This window comes from Cavia porcellus, unplaced genomic scaffold, assembly GCF_034190915.1.
Source record: "Cavia porcellus strain 051 isolate PalLab524CR breed Dunkin Hartley unplaced genomic scaffold, mCavPor4.1 scaffold_23, whole genome shotgun sequence".
In the NCBI taxonomy this organism is placed as follows: Eukaryota; Metazoa; Chordata; class Mammalia; order Rodentia; family Caviidae; genus Cavia; species Cavia porcellus.
The window spans coordinates 54,317,745-54,337,446 of NW_026947506.1; the positions used below are offsets into that span (position 1 = coordinate 54,317,745).

Below are 19,702 nucleotides of genomic sequence, written 5' to 3' on the forward strand. Positions count from 1 at the left end.
CCAGAGAGCTGAAATTACAGGCCACCACACTGGGCACCTTTAATTATTTTGAAACAGTTTTGTCTTACAAAATTGCTAACTTACCCAGGCAGGGCTCAGATTTGAGATCCTCCAATTTCAAGCTCCCAAAAGCATTGACAGGGATCACACATGGACTGCCACGTCCAGACTCCAAATTTTCTTTGATTACAAAATTCATACTCACTTATTTTAACAAATGTGTGTGTGTATAATCACTGCAGGAAAAGCAAGTGTGTCCAAATCCACTCTATAAAGATAATATCCATGCATCTTCCATGGTGAAATAAAAAGAAAAAAGATAATATCTGGAATGTTCATAGGCTTCTCTTTTTTCCTTTTTCTTTTTTTTTTCAAACTGTCAATATCATTTTTCACATAGATTAATATTTTGAATGTTACATTTCTGTAAAAATAAAAAGGACTCAGAATAGTCTAAAAAACTTTGATAAAGGAACAGAATTGGAGCTACAACCCTCCCCAACCCCATAACTTATCCCAAAGTTACACCAATCATGCCAAAATGGCATTGATATCAAGATAGATAAACCACCAAAGTACCAATATGAAATCCCAAAATAGATATCCACATAACAGACAATTGATTGCTGGTGAAGATGCAAAAGTAACTAAGTGGAAAAAGGATTATACTCTACTATATATACTGGAACAACTGGATATCCACATGCAAAAAACCAAACCTTATAACACATCAAAAATTTCTTAAAACATCCAAAAGTCAATTTAAAATGGCTCACAGTGGATCAAAGTGAAGGCAGATATGGCCTGAGTTGCTGCATGGTGGAAGTCATTCTCTTTGGGACGAAATAAATGTTTTTTCCTTATCATAAGTAATGAAATAATGTAATGATTATGCATGTGTGACATTTATTTCACTAAGTTGTTTTCAAGGCACATTCACTAACCTATGAAAATGTCCAGTTTATCATTATTTATGGCTAAATAGTATTCCATTGTATAGAAATATCACATTTTTTATCTATCCCTCAGTCAATGGGTATTTAGGTTGTTTCCAAGATCTGGCTATTATAAACTGTGCTATAAACATGGGGGCACATATATCACTGTGATATGATATTTTTAATTCTTTTTTTTGTCTTTTTCTTTTTTTATCGGTACCGGGGATCGAACTCACAACTGCCTGCTTGCAAGGCAGGCGCTTATGCCGCTGAGCTAAACCCTCAGCCCCTGATATTTTTAATTCTTTTGGAAAGAATCTTTATTAAAGAAGAGAAATTTTCTTCTTTATTAAAGAAGAGAAAAACCTCCAATCCTAGTTTTTTGAGGAATCTCTACACTAATTTCCACAGTGGTTGCACCCCCATCAACAGTGGAGAAGGGTTCCTTTTTCCTCACAGCCCCTCCAGCATTTGTTATTGGTTGGTTTCTTAATAACAGCCATTCTTTCTAGGGTGAGGTGAAATCTCAGTGTTGTTTTAATTTGCATCTCTCGATTGATTGGTGCTGTTGAACATTTTTTCACATATTTACATATTTCTTCATCTGAGAAGTGTGAGTTCATCTCAGCTGCCCATTTTTGGATTGGGTCTTTAAATCTGGGAGGACTGTTTTCTTTTTAGTTTTCTATACATTCTCAATAATAATCCTTTACTGAGGAACAGCTGGCAAACATTTTCTCCCACATAGTGGGTTGTCTCTTCACTCTGTTGGTGGTTTCTCTTGCTGTGCAAAAGCTGTTCAGTAGGGTGAGATGCCATTTGTTGATTCTTTGCGATAGTTCCTGTGCACACTGTTTTATTCATGAAGTCTTCGCCTACGCCAATGTCATCAAGAGTTTTACTTACTCTGTCTTCCAGAAGATTTAGTATTTTTTTTAATATTAAGATCATTAATCCATTCTGACTTTAGCTTAGTACAGGGTGAAAGATACGGGTCCAGTTCTAATCTTCAGCACATGGAAATCCAATTTTTCCCACATGATTTATTAAAGAGACTATCTCTCTTCCAGTGAATGTGCTTGGCACCTTTATCAAAAATAAGATGGCCTAGTGTGTCTGCAGTTATTTCTGTATCTTCTAATGTATTCCATTGATCTTTAGGTCTGTTTTTTTTTTGCCGGTACCACACTGTTTTTATCACAGTAGCTTAATAGTAAAATTTTAAGTCTGGGATTGTGATGCCCCTGTCTTTGTTGACTAGTATAGCCTTGATATTCTAGATCTCTTCTGATTCCAGATGAATTTTAGGATTGTTTTCTCTAATTCTGGAATTTTGATTGGAGTTAAACTGAATCTGTATAACAGTTTTGGAAGTATAGTCATTTTCTCTATATTGGTTATTCCTACCCAAGAGCATGGGTTATCTCTCCATTTTCTAATATCCTCTTCAATCTCCTTTCTCAAAGTACTATAGTTTGCAATGTAGAGGTTTTTAACATCTCTCACTAGATTAATTCCTAGGTGTTTCATTTTTTTGGATGCTATTGATTTTTGAGTGTTGACTTTATAACCAGCTACATTAATAAATTTGTTTATTAAATCTAGAAGTCTTCTGGTAGAATCTTTGGGATCTTCTGAGTATCATGTCATCTGCAAATAATGATAACTTAACTTCTTAAATTAACTTCTTCCTTTCCTATTTTTATTCCTTCTTCTTTCCTATTTTCATTCCTTCTTCTAAGTAGAGTAGCATGTCATCTGCAAATAATGATAATTTAACTTCTTCTTTTCCTATTTTTTTTCTTTTATTGCTCTGGCTGGAGTTTCCTGGACTGTGTTGAAAAGGAATGGAGACAGTGGACATCCTTGTTTTTACAGTGAAAGCTTTCAATTTTTGTCCATTTAGTATGATGTTGGCTGTTGGGTTTGTCATAGATGGCTTTTATCAGATTGAGATAGAGACTATCTATTCCAATTTTTATCATGAGTGGATGCTGGACTTTGTCAAAAGCTTTTTCTGCATCTATTGAGATGATTATATGATTTTGCCCTTGGCTCTGTTAATATGATGTATTGCACTTATGGATTTACATATGTTGAACCATCCCTACATACCTGGGATAAATGCCGCTTGATTATAGTGTACAATCTTCTTCATGATTTGTTGCAATCTGTTTGCCAGTATTTTATTGAGAATTTCTGCATCAATATTCATTAAAGATTGACCTGTAATTCTTAGTTGAGTCCTTCTCTCGTTTTGTAATTAGAGTAATGGTTGCTTCTAGGAATTAATTTGGAAGTATTGCTTCCCTTTCAATTTCACTGAAGAGCTTAAGAAGTAGTGGTGTTAGGTCTTCATTAAATTTCTTGTAGAATTCTGCAGTGAATCCATCAAGGCCTAGGCTTTTCTTTGTTGACAGGCTTTTAATTACATCTTCAATTTCACTGATTGAGGTACCTGCCTTGCAAGCAGGCAGTCGTGAGTTCGATCCCCGGTACTGGAAAAAAGAAAAAAGAAAATTTCACTGATTGATATTGGGTTATCTAGGATTTAGATATCTTCTTGATTCAGCTTTGGTAATTCATATGTATCTAGGAATCTGTCTATTTCTTCTGTATTTTCCATCTTATTAGAATACAAGTTTTCAAAGATCCAGATGATTTTCTGGATTTCTACAGGGTCTTTTGTAAATTTACTCTTTCCATTCCTGATTACATAGATTTGTGTCTTTCTTTTTTTGATAAGGTTGGCTAAGGGTTTGTCAATCTTATTTAATTTTTAAAAAAACCAACTCTTCGGTTCTTTGTATTTTGTCTTCAGTGTGTTAATTTCTGCTTTGATCCTTGTAATTTCCTCTCTTGTATGAGCTCTTGGTTTAGCCTGCTCTTCTTTTTCTAGAAGTTTAGGGTTCAACATTAAGTTGTTTATATGTGTTTGCTCTGTTTTCCTGATATGGGCATTTACAGCTATAAATTTCCTTCTTAAGACTGCTTCCACTTTATCACTGAACTGTACACACTGTCTAATGTCTTCTTCTTCTTTTCTTTTTTTTTAAAGGACTGGAGAGCGCCCGTGGGTCTCGAACCACTGGACTGATGGAAGCCAGTGGCCCAGGCGGCTGGGAAGCCAGAGTTGAAGGAACCGCTAGGCTAAAGCCAGCCCCTAATTTCTTCTTTAATTTCATCTGTGACTCATTGATTATTCAATAGGGTGCTATTTAATTTCCATGTGTTGATGAAGTTCTTGTGGTTTCCTTTGACATGGATCTCCAATTTCATTGCACTGCAGTCTGATAGTATGCATGGGATAATTTCAGTTCCTTTACATTTACTTGAGCACATTCTGTGAGCCAGTATATGGTCTATTTTGGAGAACATCCCATGTGCAGCTGAGAAGACTATGCACTCTGATGTTGTGGGGTGGAACACTCTATAGACATCTGCTAAGTCCATTTGCTAAAAAGTTTGATTTAGTTCTAATATTTCATTATTGATTTTTTGTCTAATTGATCTTTTTGTGATAGTGGGGTATCAAGTCTCCCAATACAATTGTGTTAAGGCTTGTTTGATTTTTCATGTCCATTAATACTTGTTTTATACAACTGGGTGCACTAATATTTGTTGCAATCCTCTTGGATTGTTCCCTTTACCAGGATATAATGACCTTCTTTATCTTTCTTAATCAGTCTTGGCTTGAGATTTACTTTATGTGCAAACAGAATGGCAACTCCTGCTTTTCTCTGAATTCCTGGTACATGGAATATTGTTTTCCATCCTTTAACTTTCTTCTATGAATTTCTTTTTGGATTAAATGTGATTTTTGGGGGCTGGGGATTTAGTTCAGCAGCATAAGTGCCTGCCTTACAAGCAGGCAGTCATGAGTTCAATCTCTGGTACCGATAAAAACGAAAAAGACAAAAAAAAAATGTGTTTTTTGTATACAGCATATTGTTGGATCTTGCTTCTTGACCCATTCTTCCATCTGTGTCTTTTGACTGGTGAATTGAGACCATTAACATTGTCAAAACTGATATATATTCATTTATCCTTATCATTTTATTTTCCTATAATTGGCTCCCTCCCCCTCTCTTTTTTTTCTTTTTCCCTTCCCTCTAATTATTTGCCTTTTCTGGTGGATTTCTTCTGTTATGGTTCATGAAGTTGCAGTCCTTATTATCTCTTTCTAAAATGTTCTTTCAGAACATTTTGGAGTGCTGGTTTGGTAGTCATAAACTTCCTCAGATATTCTTTGCCATGGAAGTATCTTATTTCTCCTTCAATTTTGAAAGGTAATTTTGTGGGACACATCAATCCGGGTTGAAAGCTGTTTTCCTTTAGAATTTGGAATACTTTACTTCAAGCTCTCCTTGATTTGCAAGTTTGTGTTGAGAAGTCAGCTGTAATTCTGATAGGCTTTCCTTTGTAAGTGATTTATTTCTTTTCTCAGCTTTTAAAATTCTATTCCTGTGTTGAATTTCTGGAATCTTGACTATGATATGCCCAGGTTTTTTCTTTATTGTTGCTAATTGGAATCCCATATGCCTCACTTAGTTGTACGTCAAATTCTTTTTCTTTACCAGGAAAGTTTTCTGTCAGTATGTCTGTAAAGATGTTTTTCATGTCATTTGTGGTATCTCCTGCTTGTTCATTAACTCCAATTAATCTTTTTTCATTTTGTCTTTTTATTTTTTTATTTTTTTATTTTTTTATTTTTTTTTCATGTGTCCTAAGCATGAAACAGCTCTGGCCACCACCCAGGCATCAAGCTAGGATGAACAAAGGACTGTTGTCTACTCTGCCCCTGACTGATACAAGACATTTTGTCTTTTTGAGACAGGGTCTCACTATGCAGTTCAGGCTGGCCTTGAGCTCACTTTATAGCCTAGGCTGATCTCAGATTCACAATGATCCTCCTTCCTCAGCCTCCTGAGTGCTGGGATTACCAGCGTGGCTTTTTTTTTTTTTTTTTTTGTACAGGGGATCGAACTCATGACCTTGCCAGACAGGCGCATATGCCACTGAGCTAAATCCCCAGCTAGAACTCCAATTAATCTTAAACTATTCTTCTTTGGCTTGTTTAGCATCTGTTGGATTGATTTCTCATGTTCCTACTTTTGAGAAAACTTTCTTTTCCTGGTCACTAACTGCAATCCTATCTTAGGTATCTGAAATCCTGTTCTCAATTGACCTAATCTGCTTTGAATACTTTCAAAAGTTTTTATTCTACTGGATATTTGCTTGAATCTGCTTTATGTCTCCTGTGCCACACTTCCATAATTTGCTTAAGCTCGTCTATTTTTTTGTCTGCTCTAACATCACTAAGCATGATGTGTATTTTGGTAATCTCTGCAGTTATTTGAGAGATTATTTCTGATTTCATTTTTTCCAGAGCCTCATTTAACTGTGTTGATACCACTTCCGGGAGCCCTGATAGGGGGCTTTCAGATTTTCCAGCCTCACTGCCCCCTGGGTTTGCCTTGGTAAACTGGGCATCTGAGGTTGTATCTCAAGTGTCTTCTCTTATCTTCTCAACGGAATGCAAAACAGTTATATACAATATATAAGACCATAATATGCCAATTCTGTCCTCAAGGGTTAAGATTCAAAATGGATTAAAGAGAAAACAGAAAGTGGGTAAAGATAAAGAGACTACAAGTAGGCTGAAGGACAAAGATGGATCCCACCAACTTGGGGAAACTGATATAGAAAACCGAGGAAAAAGAGAGCTGGGAGAGATACAAGGTAGAACACTCACACTCAAAAAGAGAGAGTCCACTTCCAGGATTGTCTCTGGATTCCCTGGTAGCTGTGAAGACAGCGTCCCCAGTCCCGTGTCACAGTATCCCCGCAAGCCAGGAGCAGCAGACAGCCCAGCAGGCCTGCCCGGAGCCTGACTTTCTGGGCCTCCGAAGTCCACGCAGTCTCCAGGGCCTGCGCCCAGCTGGGGGCCACTGGAGGGCCCCAGTTCTGGTTCCAGGCTTGTCCGGCCCAGCTCCCAAATGGCTCCCAGCCCGAGCCTTCCTCCCGCGGGAGGACGCAGGCCTCAGCACTCACCGCCAGCCCGCACGGTCCTCCACGTCTGCCGCCCAGTCCTTTCGCAGAGGCCTGCGGGTCTCCTGCCGCCACTGTCACCGTGACCAGCGGTCCCCAGGTTCCAGCAGCTCCCCTCATGCAGAGCTGGCTCCAGGTGAAAGCGACGCCAGCTACACTCCCTTCTCGAAGTTTTTCTTTTTACTCGCTGCGGGCCTCAGTTCACGCTTCAGACTCTTCCTGGGCTCGGAGAACCCACTTTTCCTGTCTTCGCACAAGGCCATATTCCTGCGCCTAGAGGTGTCTCAGAGAGGCTGTTTTCTCCGCTGCCCACGGCTCCGCCGTCTTCCTGAAAGTACTCCTCTTTGTTTTTTTCCTTTTGGTATCTGGACTCAAACTCCTGGCCTCGAAGTTGCCAGGCAGGTGCTTGTGTCACTGAAATATATCCCCACCCCTTGTTTTTGTCTTTTTGTTTTTTATCTTGTACTGGGAATGGAACTCAGAACTCCATGCTTGCCAGACAAGTGCTGTGCAGCTAAGCTACCGTCCTGGCCCTGTTTTTTGTCTTTTGAAAGAGAGTCTGGCTATGTAGTTTAGGTTGATCTCCAACACACTTTGTAGCCCAGGCTGGTCTCGAATTTGCAATGATCTTCCTGCCTCAGCCTCCCCCAAATGCTGGGATTACAGGCGTACACCACCACACCCGGTGGGCTTCCCTGTTTTACTTGTTTGTCTGTGTTGGTGATGCAGTGATTGAAGTCCTCTTGGGGGATGAAACACACATGGGTCACATCTTGATGGTTTTTATTTATTCCCTGGTCTCCCCTTCCCCAGGCCTCGCCCTTTTCCACAGTTTACCTTTGTTTTTTATTATCTGTTTTGCTCTTTAAATGATTTATATTTTGGGTCTCAGAGAAACAATGCACTACTTAACCTTCTCTGTCTGATTTATTTCACTTAGTATTAAGTTCTCAAGAGTCATTCATTTTCTTACAGATGGTAATGCATCCTTCTTCATGGCTTAGTACTACTCAGAGTGCATGCCAACACCTGCTGGCAGGCATGCACACTGCTTCATCTCTGTACCTACTGCTCTGCTTTCAAAGGCCACCTGGCAGCCACCTAGCTCTTCCAGCTTCCCTGTAAGCTGCTTTCTTCCCCAACCAGGGCCATTGGTCCACCTTGCCCTGCCGTGTTCTGGAGACAGCTGGTGACAGTGGTTGCTCTTCCATTCGATCAATCCAGCAGTGGACAGGGCAACCTGGGGTGAGCACCAACCCCCCTACCAAGCTCCCATGGACCCAGGCCTGGCCCGCCCAGGCTTTGTGGCCAGGTGAGGTAACAGCTTTGCTATAGGAGCACATTTAACCCTCAGAACAAACCCTCAGTGCAGAGGAAGCCCCCCTACCCTGCCTTTGGTGAATTTCTCAAATTCTAATAAATGAGGAGGGAGGCAGTGGCCTTGCAGCTGCTCTCCAGCCTGAGCTGAGCTGCATCCTGTGCAGAATCATGTGACTCCCCTAGGCTGAAGCCCAGAGACTGCTAAGGACACCAATGTGGTCTTGCCAGGCCTGTAATCCTAGCCACTCTGGAGGCTGAGGCAAGAAGATCACAAGTTCCAGGCCAGCCTGGGAAATAGAGCAAGGGCCTGTCTCATAAATTTAAAAAAAAAAAAAAAAGATCTGGGGGCTACTGAGTGGCAGGATGCTTGCCAAGCATTCATGTGGATTTAATCCCCAATATGAGAGAGAGAGAGAGAGAGAGAGAGAGAGAGAGAGAGAGAGAGAGAGAAGGAAGAGAGGGTGTGGCCCTGGGCTGTGGCTCAGTGGCACAGCATTCGCCTAGCACGTGTGAGACCCTGGGTTCCACCCCCAGCACTGTGCCATGGGCACTCCAGGACCCTTTATCAGATCCCAGAGAACCCAGATACCTAAAAGTAAATCATAAATGGGAAAGAGACAGGTTCAGAAAATTCCCATGAAAGAGATTAATGCTCCCTAATTGTATGAAAACACATTCTGTCTCATAATGAGAGAAATGGAGCACTGCCCCTGTCTGCCCCACAGTGGCTGAGTCAGCTGCCTGCATCTCCCTCTGGGGGAGCAGTGGCGCCCTCAGGTCACAGCACACCCCCAGTGTTGATGTGCCCCGCCTTATGCTTCCCCTCTACTCAGGCCACCTAAACCAGTCCCTATAACCCCTCATAGCCCTATGCATAAAAATCTGGCTCAGTAAACTTGATTTGGACTCTCCTTTGGAGTTCCTCCAGGAGGACCCACCTGGAATCCCAATTTCAGGTTGGTTGTATTCTTTTTGTTTTGCTTTGTTTTTTGAGCAAGGGTCTCAACATGTAGCCCAAGCTGGCCTTGAACAGACAATAAGCCTCCCACCTCTGCCTCCTGAGTGCTGGGATCCCAAGTGTGCAGCAGTGCACCCGAGGGGACTGGCATTTTTAATCTCTACTTTTGGAGGCTGATTATTTTCCATGTAGGCTTTATTTTCAGAGAAACATGGCACACATTTTTGGCCAAACATCTGGGTTGAACTACTGTCAGTATACTGCTGTCCTGCCTTTGTGTTTACAAAAAGCTGGCAATTTTTAATTTGGAATGACTAGGTATTTCCTTTTTTTGTTTTCTGCAAGCTTGCCCAAGTGTATTATTTTGTTCATCAACACACGTGAAGAGAAACTGACATGGTGGTCCACAGCTATAATCCCAGCACACTGGACGCCCGAGGTAGGAGAATCCCAAATGCCAACTCTGTGTGGACAACTTAACTACTTAGCAAGACCCTGTATCAAAAGCGCCTGCCTTGTAAGCAGGCAGTCATGAGTTCGATCCCTGGCACCAATAAAAAAGAAAAAGACAAAAAAAAAATTAAAAATATAAAGAATTAGAAAGGAAGTAACAAGGTGAAGGCCCAAGGTTCAATCCAATTGCAAAAACAAAAACAGGCATGTGTGTGTGTGTGTGTGTGTGTGTGTGTGTGTGTGTGTGTGTGCAGGAGTACCTGGTAATTCCAACATTTCCTTCTTTATTGGCTTTTTGCTTTTACTCACTACACGTCAAACTTGAAGCACCTCAGAACAGTTTTAAAAAGAATAAATTATAGGTAGATAGGTCCTTTTGTAATAAATTGATGGGCATTCCATACTCTGTTCTATACCTTGCTTTTTGTAATCTAAATTTAAAAATATGTAATATAAAAAAATAAGTAATATAGCTGGGCATCATGGTCCCTATAGTCCCAGCACTTAGGAGGCTGAGGCAGGAGGATTGATGCAAGTTTGAGGCCATCCTGAGCCACATAACAAGACCCTCAAAAAAAAAAAAGAAATGTAGGTAATATACTTACATGGTTCAAAATTCAAATAATATAAAAATGAGACTGAGAGGTCATATGCCATCTTTACCATTTTCCTTCTTACCCTGAGTAGCACATTTACCCTGGGTGGTCCCATTTTCTCTGTTGTCTTAATGTCTCATTAATTTAGCATTTGTCTTAGATTTTTACCTCTTGTAAAGTAATGATTTTTACATTTATTAAAAAAAAAAAAAAAAAGGCCAGCAGCTGGGAGGCTGAGGCAGAAAGATCATGATGAGTTAAGGCCAACCTGGACTACATAGCAAAGCCCTATTTACATAGCAAAACCCAAAAACCAAATTAATGAATTGATAGATAAAAAGAAGGGCTGGGGGCTAGGGATTTAGCTCAGCGGCAATAGTGCCTGCCTTGCAAGCAGGTGGTCGTGAGTTCAATCCCTGGTACTGATTAAAAAAAAAAAAAAAAAAAAAAAAAAGGGCTGGTTTACACCTGTTCCCTACCCCCGGCTTGTGATGGGCTGGCACTGTAGCCAATGAAGCACGTTCCCACCTGGGCACCAGGTAAGATTTGAGTGAGGACCAGCAACAGCACGCTACCTTCTTGTCCAAACCCCATGCCAGCCTCCCCTTGATACTCCTGCAGCCTCCTCCTGAGAGACAGAGGAAAAGTCAGACTCCAGCAAGGGTCGAGAAGGGTTGCAGCTGCGCCAGGGATCAGTGGTAAATTGCAGGAAGGGATGTGCATCTTAGTTACCAAGACAAAGTACCAGGTACCAAGACACAACCTTAGCGCAAAAGACTAATTTTGTCAGCAAGGTGCATAAACATGGGCCTTCCAGACCCACACATATTCTTCAGAATATTTCTATTGATGAATTTTTAATTTTATTATGAGTTTTATTATATTAAACAATGACAACAGGAAGAACATCATGAAGATGAAGTATTGAGTTTTTAACATTTACTGTGTGTTTATAAAAATACATTGACATTTTTAACATCAACTGATTCTTGGTATACAAAATTTAAAGAAGAACATCAGAAATAAATTCCCATATGAGCTACAGTGAAAATACCAACAGCACTCTCTCAAAAAAAAAAAACAAAAAAAAAAAACTTCAATTATCATACCTGAGGCATCTACACACAGAACAATAGCAAGTCCCATATACCCACATTGCTTACCCTGACAGCATGTTTTGTGTTCCTGGCCTTTTTTTGTAGGACATACTGGACATCTTAGTGTCTTGCTGTTTTGTCAGGAGCTTCTTATTATATTACACAGTGTGTAGCTAACAGGAACATAAAATATCAACAGAATTAATTATTAAATTGTTAATATGTATTGTGCATTTAGGGTATATATCAACATTTTCACATCAGCTGTGTATTTGCTTACAAAACCCAAAAGATCACATGAGAAATGAAAACCTACGTGAACGACAGTGCACATGCAAACAAAAGTCTACCACAGAAATAAGCTTTGCTTCACCAGTCACAAACCAAGGCAGACTTCACACATGACAACTGCATATTCCATACACAAATATCACTTACACTGATAGCGTGCAGGTTTTCTTTTCCTGTACTTTCTTGTAGGGCACAGTTGGCATCTTTTTTGTTTTTCTGTTGCTGTAGTAGGTCTCCGTGATGCTGTGTCTACCTCTTCACCTGTCAGCTCACCAGTGTGCCGCACAATTTTTTTATGTAGCTCTCTGGGAAGAAACATTTTGTTTTTTTTCTCTGCTGTAAATGATCTCTTATGAGCTCTGGTCCCAAACCTCAAAGAAAATTTCTCTGATATTTTACACTTGTTGTTTTCTTTATAAACTATCAAACTATTCATGCTATACATATTTCGGATCAAGTAAAACACAATCACTGGCCAATGCTTCGTGTTTCAAGTGATATCATAATTGCTGCTTGACTCATCAAAATCTACCGCACTTTTGGATTTGTTGTAGAAAGTTTCCATTTCAGGATTCTGTTTTGTCAAGGTTTCCCTATCAATATTTCCATGATGGTACAATGTTGACAGCAGCTGCACCAGTTTGTTTTTCTCTGCTATTTACAAAGCTAATGTTATATCTTTCTGAAATTCAAAGATTGTACTATACAATTATGTTTCAAAATTACAACAGTTCATTTGGAATTTCTGCTTTGTTCCTATATATGTTTCCTGTGCTAGTTTCTTGTGCTCTTTTAGCAAATGTAACATGAATTGGAAAATGGTAAACTAACTATCCAATGTCACATTCCAACTAACTTGGGAGATGAAAGCAGTATCATGTGGTTTATTACTATACAAAAAAGCACCTGATGGCTGAGTTCCAGGATAAATGTCTAAACTGAAAGCTTAATAAGTCTTCACGTCCACAAGGGCATAAATTTTTATGCCATATTCTGACCCATTACTTTTCTGTAAGTCTTTTACATTCCTGCAATCACCATGAGAAATCCCAGCAGAACTATGAATGCTTTCAGTTCATAATGAAGTGTTACCATAAACACATTTTTAAAGATGGCTATTAATGCATACAGCACATTTTACTTACATTTCAGTCTTTGTGTACTTTATAGCATTTTGTGGCATTTCATCTGCTGCAATTTCTAACACTGAATGGCAATGCTGGCCTTCTGTCCAATATATTTCACCCCTGCCAAGACCTTCACTATATATATATTTTTTTCTTTTTTACTATATTTTTGGATGCAGTTTTGTTTTGTTTCTAGTTGTAGTTCTAGTTCTAGTTAGTATTAGGATAGTTAGAACTATCCTAGTGCTAACATTGGATAGTTCCATTTGGTTGCATAGCCATTTTGCAATATTTCAGTTAGTCATATATGTACTCACATTGCTATTTTCTTTGCAATCAAGGAAGGCTGTATTCCCTGTGTCTGTATCAGCTGATTCTTGCTCCATCTCAGTGTCACAGGGACATTGGCTCATATGGCTAATGTCAAAGTCATCATCATTACCATCATCATACACCCACACCACTCTTCTGTTATAAAAGCATATGTTTTATCATAATGGATCATCATCATCATCCATACATGAACATATGGTATTTTATTTTTGACCTCTTCCAAAATTTTCAGATTTGATTTTTTATGTGTAACTGTACTGAACTGGGCTACTTCTACCAGAAAAATCTAAAGAAAACTTAAAAAATAAAATCTTGGGCCTGGCAAGTGTATGGTTGTGAGTTCTACCCCTAGTACAAAAAAAAAAGAAAATCTTGGAATGGTGTGGGTCTGCTGGGCCCTCTGTGATGCTTGGGTATACACATACAAAACCAGTTAGATGGGGGCTGGGGATTTAGCTCAGCAGGCATAAGTGCCTGCCTTTCAAGCAGGCAGTTGTGAGTTTGATCCCCGGTACCAATAAAAAGGAAAAAAGACAAAAAAAAAAAAAAAAAGAAAAAAGAAAAAGAAAAACCAGTTAGATGGAGCACAAGGTGGGTACAAATCCTATTTTGCCACTTCTGCACATGTGCACGCTCCTTGCTGTTTATCGTAATAAGTGGGTAAACACATAGATTGCTTCCTGTGTGCCTCAGGGACACAGCTGAGACACAGCTGGCTAACATCATGCTAAAGTACAAATTTACAACAGAAAAGTAAGGAATGGATCTGCTGGACTCAATCTTATGCCCCTCACTTAAAGGAAGAGAGTTTAATTCTGGTTAAAGTCCTAGCAGCTTCCGTCCTTGCATGGTCTGGGGCAGCATGGCCTTGAGGACCAGCGCTGCTCACTGCGTGGAGAACAGGAAGCAGAGAGAGAAGGTGGAGCTATGGGGTGACGGAAACCCTTCCACACCTCACCTCTTGGGACTACCTATTCTGGCCTACTCATCTCTAAATCCTATTCCAGCTCCTTCCAGGATCCCTCCATCAGGCTTTGGGGGAACATCTAGATCTAAACCATAACTATGTACAGACAGAACTCTAAATATGCTTGTTACAGTGATTTTATCACTTACTGTATAGTAGAAATCTATAATTATTTGTTACATAATGCTTTTTTATTTTGCAATAAACCACTTTGACAACAGTGAGTTTTAGAAAGTGTATCTAACAAATCCTGAGTGAATATTGAATTTCCATTTCTATATATAATTGCACAAAATATCTGTAGACATTTACAAATCACCAGACAACCACAGGAAACCCAGCAGACTTCAAGCTGCTGTATAAATTCAGTAGCTATTTAAAAAATTAGTAATCATTTTAAATAAGATTACAACTGAGAATAATGGAGTATGCCTATACTCCTACCACTTGAGAGGTTAAGGCAAGAGAGTCACTGTGAGTTTGAGGCCAGCCTGGGCTACATGATGAATTCAAGGGCAGCCTGCACTATATAATAAGAACCTGTCTCAAAAAAAAAAATCTTTTACCAGACACAATGATTTACTCATACAGAAGGTATATTTGCAAGTCACACTGTGAAGCAACATTTGTCACTTAATCAACTACTATGTATATTTAATTTCACTCATTTCAATTTTTTCTTATACCCATATGAAAAGTAAAGCAATGGTTAACATCTCAACTACTTTAACAAAACACATTGGTTATGCTACCATGTGCAGTAGTGCAAATATGTGATCCCAGCACTCAGGAGGCTGAGGCAGGAGGATCACTGTGTAGCCAGAGCTATAGAATTAGATGAAGACTAGGGCTGGGGATTTAGCACAGCAGCACAAATGCCTACCTGGCAAGCACAAGGTGGTGAGTTTGATCCTGGTACCATAATAATAATAATAATTAGTTGAAGACCAACCTGGACTACATAGTGAGACCTTGACCCCCCCCAAAAAAAAACTTGGCAAGAATAGGTATGTGAGGGGCTGGGGATTTAGCTCAGCGGCATAAGCGGCTGCCTTGCAAGTGTGTGGTCGTTTGAGTTCAATCCCTGGTACCGATAAAAAAACCAAAAAGACAAAAAAAAATTTTAAAAAAAGAATAGGTATGCACAGGTGGGCATGGTCTTACAGCCTATAATCCCAGCACTCAGGAGGCTGAGTCAGGAGGACTGAATGCAAGTTTGAAACACAGTTGAGCTCAAGGCTGGCTCAACTGCATAGTAGACCTTGCCTCAAAAAGACCAAACGAAGGAGATAGGAGGAGGAGGAGGAAGAGGAGGGAGAGGAGAAGGGGGAGGAGAGAGGAGGAGGGAGGAGGAAGAGGAGGAAGAAAAGAATAGGTATGTGGCTTCATTGAAAAAAATCTGCTTTTCTAGCATTTATCAACCCTTCGGTTTAAGTGGTGTCTTACCTCAAAAAAAAAAAAAGTGTGTTTAGCTCAGCATTGTAAGTTCCTGCCTGGCAAGAGTGAGGTTGTAAGTTCAATTCCCAGTACAAAAAAAAGTGGTGACAAAAATAGATATCCTCATCTTATTCCTGCATTTTAGAGGAAATCATTAAGTCTTTCTACAGTATTTTACATTGACCGTGAATTTATCTCATAGATGACCTTTATCAGGTTAAATAATGTTCCTTCTAATTTAATCTTACTTGTTGAGTGTTTTAAAACAAAAAAGTATTGGATTTTGTGACTTTTCAGCCTGTGTTGGGATGATAAAGTGCTTTTTTTTGGTACTGGGGGATCAAACTCAACCTCACACTTACCAGGTAGGTGCTTGAGCTGCTGAGGTAAATCCCCAGCCCAAGTGCTTTGTCTTTTATTTCATTACCATGGAGCATTGTGGTGATTGATTTTCGTAACTCAAACCAACCTTGCTGGAATTTGGTTTTTCTTTTTGATAGTTAGTGGGAATGGAACCCTGGGCCTTCACTCTGAGCTACATGTGAAGCCATGTTTTTATTTCTGATTTTGAGACAGTGTCTCACTAAAGTGCTATGTTTTCCAGGCTGGGCTTGGATTTGCAATACCTTGGCCTCCCAGAGTGCTGGGATTACAGGCATATGCTATCCTGCCCCCCTTTTATAGGAAGATTTTATGTATTTATGTATTTATTTTTGGTACCGAGGTTTGAAATCATGACCTTGTGCTTGGTGGGCAGGTACTTGTGCCACTGAGCTATATCTGTGGCAAGGAAGAATTTTAAAAATTAATTTAATTGCTTATTATAGATCTGTTCAGATTTTTAATTTTTTTTTTTCTTGAGTGTTTTGGTAGTTGCTATCTTCCTAGGATTCATTCACTTCACCAGGTTATTTAATTTGTTGTCACACTGTAACAGTGTTCAAATATTCCCTAGTCCTTTTGTTTCTGTGAGGTCAACAGCAATCTCCCTCTTTTATTTCTTATTTTTGTAAACTGAGTATCTTTTTGTCTTGCTCAGTCTGGTGAAAAATCTGCCAGCTTTGTTGATATTTGTAAGAAACAACTGTTGGTTTCTTTAGTTCTTATTTTTCTGTGTGCCCAGTACTTCTTTACTCTCTCCTTCTATCTTGGGCTTAGTTTGCTCTTTTCTGCTTTATTAAGTATGCTGTACATGCTCACTGTACAAATTCAATATGACCCACGATTTCTGCAGGAAATTAATATTCCTTTTTCTTTCTAAACAAGCCTGGGGCCCAGCCAGGGCCCTGCATATGCTTGGCAAGCATCCCACCTCTGAGCTATACCCCTTCCCCCAGGAAAATAATTTTCAAGTAAAAATATTTACTTCGGATTTATTTCAAAATAATTCACTTGAGGTGAGACAAATAGAAAGCTGAATACAATATAAAACTAGAAGACCCAGCTGGGGATTTAGCTCAGTGGCATAAGCACCAGTCTGGTAAGCGCAAGGTCCTAAGTTTGACTCCTGGTGCCAAAAACAAACAAACAAACTACAAGACCCAGCATGGTTGTGCATCCCCATAATCCCAGCACTTGGAAGGCTAAGGCAGGGGGATAACCATGAATTTGAGGCCAGTCTGGGATACACAGACAGTTCAGGGCCAGTGAGACCTTGTTTTGAGCCCCTTTAAAACAAAATTAAATAAAGCAAATGTGGCCATGAAGATGATTATTGTAGCTGTATATTGGTGCTGTATATTGGGATGTCAGGTTTTATTGTACTATTTGATTTTATTTTAAAAATTTGCAACAAAAATTTTAAAATATATATGCAGTATTAATCAAGTTTCATTCACGTTGAAGTAAACACACCAGTTATGTGTAGGAGGATCGTTGCAAGTTCAAGTCTAGCCTGGGCTACAAAGTGAGCTCAGGACCAGCCAGAACTGCATAGCAAGACCCTGTCTCAAAGCCGAGTGCTGGGATTACAGGCATGAGCCACCATGCCCAGCTCTGAGTTCAATTCTTAGTACCAAAAAATTTTCAGTCTCAGTAAATCACTAACCAGACTAGGTTTGTGCTTGTGATTCTCCTGCCTCAACCTCCCAGGGTGTGGGGATTACAGAGAGGTGTGCTCGGTAAAACCGCAGGTTTTCTTTTTCTTCCCCTTCCCCTTCCCTGGCCCTCCCTGCCCCCTCCAAGGCAAGGTCCTGGTTTGTAACTCTGGCTGGCTTCGAACTCACAGCAATTGTCCTGCTTTAGCCTCCTGAGTGCTGGGATTACAGGTGCGCCAGCAAGGTTGGCTGAAGCTTTTGTCAACAGCTTGATCTGTACAATCAGACCTTCCCGTGACGCCCTCCTTATCCATGAGGGACCAAGCGCCATTTCTCACCTGCGCAGCTGCACCTGAGGCTGAGCTGCTCACGCCCTGGCCTCCATGTGCGCACTACAGTGTCGCCACTGAAGCCTGTGCACCCTGCAGTGTCACCGCTGAAGCCTGTGTCGCCGGCTTTCCATCCATGGCCCTCAGACGCGCCTGGATTCTCACCACTTCCTCCTTGCACCTCGAAGCAGCAGCTTTGGGCAAACTTCTTTCCTAGGCGCTTTTCTCTTTCCCTTCCCCTTTTCTTCCCCCCCCCCCTTCTCTTATCTTTCTGACAGAATCTCACTATGTAGTCCAGGCTGGCCTTAAACTCGGTGGTCCTCCTGCCTCAGCCTCCCAAATGTTGGGATTACACGTGTGCCCCACCCCAATGGCTATCTCTTGGGCCAACACAGCAGGGACCTCCTTTGTCTGCTCTCTGGCTTGCAGTGGGCTCTGAACCACCTGCTCAGCAGACCCTGCACCAGCTGTTCCCAGAGCCTCTAGTTTCTGACTCCGCAGGTGGGATGAGAATCTTGTTTTTTGAGACAAGGTTTCCCTATGTAGCCTAGGCTGGCCTGGAATTCACATCGATCCTCCTGCCTCAACTTCTCAAATGCTGGGATTACAGGTGTGCACCTCCATGCCCTTCCCTATATGTTCCTTATCCATTCATTGTTGATAAACACTGCTTCCAAGATTCAGCCTTATCTGTTTTTCAGGGTTTTTTGTTTTGTCTTTTTCCTTTTTATCGGTACTGGGGATTGAACTCACGACTGCCTGCTTGCAAGCAGGCGCTTATGCCGCTGAACTAAATCTCCAGCCCGATTCAGCTTTATCTGTGAGGAGAACTCATTAACCTAACTGCAGTTTAGTCAAAATCTGAATTAATGACCCAAAGGCAAAGGCCAAGATGACTTTTCTGTTGACAGAAGAGGTTGATATTCCTCAAGTGTTATGTAAGTACTTTTCCCTTCATTACTGAAAGAATGCTGACTCAACACTAGCAAAACCAGAACTGATATTTTCAGTTTCACAAATGACAAAACAGAATGGGTCACGATGATACATGCCTCTTATCCCTGTACTCTGGGAGGCTGAGGCAGGAGGATCCCTAGGTCAGCCTGGACTGTATGGATAGCAAGTTTAATGAGAGCAACTCAGACTACATATAAGATCCCTTCTCCTCAATAAATAAACAAAGGCGAGGCATCCAGGTGTGCGTCTATAATCCCAGCACTCAGGGAGGTTGAGGAAGAATTTTAAGTTTTAAGCTGGGGCATTCAGCAATTTAGGGAGATCCTGTCTGAAACTAAAAAATGTCCTATCTGGGTCTGGTGCACAGGTCTGCAGTTCCAAGCGCCAGGGAAGCTGAGACAGAAGGAACACTGTGAGTCAAGACCAGCCTGGGCTACCCAGTGAGTCCAGGACAGCCTGCACTACGTTAGTAAGAACCTGTCTCAAAACAACAACAATAAAAAAATATCTAAGAGAATTCTAACTTTGGGCTGGATAATGCCTGGCTGGTGGTAAAACTGCTGGGAAAATCCCCCAAGGTGCAGTGAAAGCACCGACTGTCTGAACGAGGACAAGTACCTAAGAACAGGGGAGCTGTCCTACTTATCTCGTTGAATTGCCCAAGATGGAATCAACTCGAGATTCTCGTGCCTTGGCCTCCCTAGTGCTGAGACGGCAGGCGAATGCCATCATGCCCAGCAGTGGGCTCGGCTGGAGAGGGTCACTTCTGCTGTAGTTCAGTTTTCCCCAAACTCCAACCTCCAGACCCCAGG

General features: G+C 40.7%; 1 long non-coding RNA gene across 1 annotated transcript; it reads right to left on the reverse strand.

Annotated features, from left to right (window-relative positions):
• Positions 1–11,053: 11,053 nt before the first annotated feature.
• Positions 11,054–18,155, reverse strand: LOC134472546 (uncharacterized). Its single transcript, XR_010042424.1, has 3 exons — positions 17,943–18,155; positions 11,852–12,009; positions 11,054–11,586 (listed from the first exon to the last, which is right to left on the reverse strand). It is a non-coding gene; the product is annotated as an uncharacterized LOC134472546 (long non-coding RNA).
• Between the last annotated feature and the right edge of the window lie 1,547 nt (positions 18,156–19,702).